Source organism: Myotis davidii, unplaced genomic scaffold (genome assembly GCF_000327345.1).
Source record: "Myotis davidii unplaced genomic scaffold, ASM32734v1 scaffold289, whole genome shotgun sequence".
Lineage (NCBI taxonomy): Eukaryota > Metazoa > Chordata > Mammalia > Chiroptera > Vespertilionidae > Myotis > Myotis davidii.
Window position 1 is genome coordinate 2,672,124 of NW_006299717.1, and position 3,731 is coordinate 2,675,854.

At 43.4% G+C, this 3,731-nt stretch overlaps 1 protein-coding gene across 1 annotated transcript in view; it reads right to left on the minus strand.

The window, feature by feature from the left end:
- The window catches only part of CMTR1 (cap methyltransferase 1), a 60,611-nt gene that overhangs the window by 54,545 nt on the left and 2,335 nt on the right, over positions 1-3,731 (minus strand). The gene's annotated exons all lie outside the window — the stretch shown is intronic.

The following is a 3,731-nucleotide window of genomic DNA, read 5'->3' on the forward strand; positions in this document are numbered from 1 at the left end:
AAGGCCCTGGCCGGTTTGCTCAATGGATAGAGCATCAGCCTATGGATGAAGGGTCCCAGGTTTGATTCTGGTCAAGGGCACATACCTCGGCTGCAGGCTCCTCCCCAGCCCAGGCCCTGGTCGGGGCTTGTGCAGGAGACAACCAATAGATGTATTTCTCTCATATCTATATTTGTCTCTGTCTTTCCCTCTTTCTAAAAAAACAAAAATCAATGGAGAAATATCCTCAGATGATGATTAAAAAAAATAACCAAAATGAACAAAATGACCTCCACCTGTCTCTCACTTCAAAAGGTTGTTATTTAATAGCAAATTTCCAAGAGTTTATTTAGGCTTGAAAGTACCTTTAAACTTCTCTTAAAATGTTCAAAATAATCACATGATGCCGCAGTGGCCATGACAACATCCCTTTCTTCTTTACCCTGGTCAGATGATGTCAGTCTCGGGCCTGGCAATACAGCTACCTTGTCAATAATGTAAAATAAACTGATTAAATTAAAAAGACCTATTAATGAGTCAGCACACTGATCTAGCAGAAATCACACAACCCGACTGGCGTGGCTCAGTGGTTGAGCATTGACCTATGAACCTGGAGGTCACAATTTGATTCCCAGTGAGGACTCATGCCCAGGCTGCAGGCTGGATCCCCAATGTGGAGCATGCAGGAGGTAGCCGATTAATGATTCTCTCTCATCACTGATGTTTCTATCTCTCTCCCTCTCTAAAATAAAAAATATGTATATTAAAAAAAAGAAGAAGAAGAAACAGAACAAACAAGGCCCAGCAGACAGAAATAGTAACTACTGTTTTTTTGTTTTTCTAATTATACTCCCGAAAGAGCATTTTTCAATCACCCATTTGAACAGTATATGCAGGTTGAAGTGGTTGGAACAAAAAGAAACACACCTGCTTTAATGCTATGACTTAATGGATATGTAGTTTCTGGTGAGAAAGTAACTACCAGGGCACACTGTCCAGGAGATGGATGCCTTAGAGGAGCCAATGCAGAACAGAAATGATATAAATGCTCATAAGTACTTAATGAAATGATCTTTTGTAGACTGGAAAGCAGGCAAAATGAAAGAGAAGAAGCATTTTAAGCTTCTTGGAAAAGATACTACTGTTGCCTTCTATCAATTTTATTCAGTAAATATTTACTGAGCATTTACTCCATGCCAAGCACGGAGGCGAGGGGGGGAGTGAAAGGAGCAATCTTGCTGAAGGCACTACTAGACTCTGGTCCTCAGAGTTTTTGTGTCGATGTGGAGCTGCCCATCCTAAAATAAGTTGACCCAGGGAAATCTGGCATGTTTGCTTGCCTCTACCTCCTGCCTCATTTTCTGCAAATGAAAGGGACCAAATGGCCTACTGCCAGAAGCATACCCAGTACTGGCCACCTCTAGACTTCCATTCTGCACGCATGGCAGCAGCAGTCAATCCTGACTCATACGGTGCTACTTGCAGAAAGGTTAAAGCTATTTGGTACAATTCAAGGGAGCCTGTGAGGGGGAGAGAGCTAATCTCAATTCACAGTCACATTTTTAAAAGCCTGAAATTTAAATCAGACTGGTTCCCTTGAAAGATCCTTAACCATATATACTTACCTTCCTCTACCTGGACATTGCGCTCTCCTTACTTCAGAGAGATGTTACTTGAGAGCAAATGTTCCCCAAGAGCCTCTTGGAACTAGATACGCCACCACATCAGTGTCATTTATTCCTCCAGGCATGCTCTCCCTTCTTCCCTTGTAGGCCTCTCTCTCCTCATACCCCAGAGCCCTACCCAAGGAGACCCTCTACCTTCACCAAGCTGCTTTAAAATCACAGGTGAGAACCAAAATTCCCTTTCCTCAATAGTCCCTAGAGCAAATGCACCCATGTTTTATACCTTCCTATGCCAGGAGCCGGTCCATCCTTGCTGTTTCGAGGGACCTGGCATATATGGCATACTGTTCTTAATATATTTGCTCACCTTCTTGGCAGTATGTGTTTTAACCAAGGTCACCTCTCCGAGAAAAGTTGTTTCCCCAGGTAGAGATTTTCCCCTGAAGTTAGGGAGGGAATAAAACCTCTTAACTAAATGCCAGGTGGGTAGTTAATCACTTTAACTACGAACAATCATGCTTAAGCTACATAATCTTTACTCCCTGGAATGGAGATAAGAAACGCCCTAACCTTTGGAATAGAGATTGATAGGATTGGAATCAACTGGTATAAATACAGATGTAACAAGACAACAGGAGACAGAACCTAGAGAGGCAGAACCGAGAGACAGACCTGAGACACAGAACTTAGAAGACAGAACCTACACAGAACCTAGAGACAGAAGAACTTTGCTGGAGAGAACATGGCAAAAGATCCTGGACAGAGCCTGGCTACAGAACTTGGTTGGAGAACCTAGACAGAACCTGGCTGAATATCCCGGCTACAGAACCTGGCGACCGAACCTGGCTTAAGAACCTAAACTGAACGTGGCTGGAGAACCTAGCGAGAGAACATGGACACAGAACCTGGCTGGAGATCCTAACCAGAACTTCACTGGAGATCCAGACCAGAACTTGGCTGGAGATCCTGGCTAGAGATCCTGGCTAGGCTGCTGATCAACTGAACGCTGTCTCCGTGTCATTCCTTCTTCGCCGACTCCATCCACATCTATGGGGACCCCTGGACCTGCTGGGGTTGGACCCCAGCATTCCTACTTAGTAACCTGTTACATATAGCCTTTCTTACCTACCCTGGAACTCAACATGACAACTTTAAAGGCACACATATCTCCACACACAAGTTTATGAGTCTCTTATCCAGCCAGGACCACAGCCACACCAAATGCTTCATTAGCTGTGCCACCTGCCAAGCTCCTCCTCTCTGGACCAGCTTCTCAGTACAGCTGATGAGTAACTGCCCTTCAATTAGCCTACCACTTACTAGTATGAATAAACTGAATTTTCTACCACCCTCAAAGGATGCTTCACACCCTTACAGTTACCCATCTATTACCAAATTTCATTTCAGTTTACCAGTGACCCAGCAGATGATCCAAAAGGCAAGACAGCTGGTTAAGTAGTGTCTCCCAAAAGGTTACGTCACCTAGTCTGGGAACGGGACATTTGGAAATGGGATATTTGTAGATGTAATCAAGTTAAATGAGGTCATACTATATTAGGGTGGGCCCTGATGTCCTTAAAAGAAGAGGGAAATTTGAACACAGAGACAGAGGCAGAGACTGGAATTATGCTACTATAAGCCAAGGAACAGCAAGGACAGCCAGCAACCACCCGAAGATAGAAGAGGCAGAAAAGCATTCCCCCTAAGAGCCTTAGGAGGGAATATGGCCTTGCTGACACCTTGATTTCGGACTTCTGGCCCGTGAAGAATAAATTCCTGTTGATATAAGCCACCCGGTTTGTAATTTGTTACAGCAGTCATGGGAAATTAATACAGCTAGTAATTCTGGGTAAAGGCAAATATAGCTACTTCTAAATGCTTGGTATTTGAGGCAAGCTCATAGACCAGCAGTTCTCAACCTGTGGTTCGCAATACCTTTGGGGGTCGAACGACCCTTTCAAAGGGGTCACCTAAGACCATCGGAAAACACATATATAATTACATATTGTTTTTGTGATTAATCACTATGCTTTAATTATGTTCAATTTGTAACAATGAAAATACATCCTGCATATCAGATATTTACATGACGATTCATAACAGTAGCAAAATTACAGTTATGAAGAG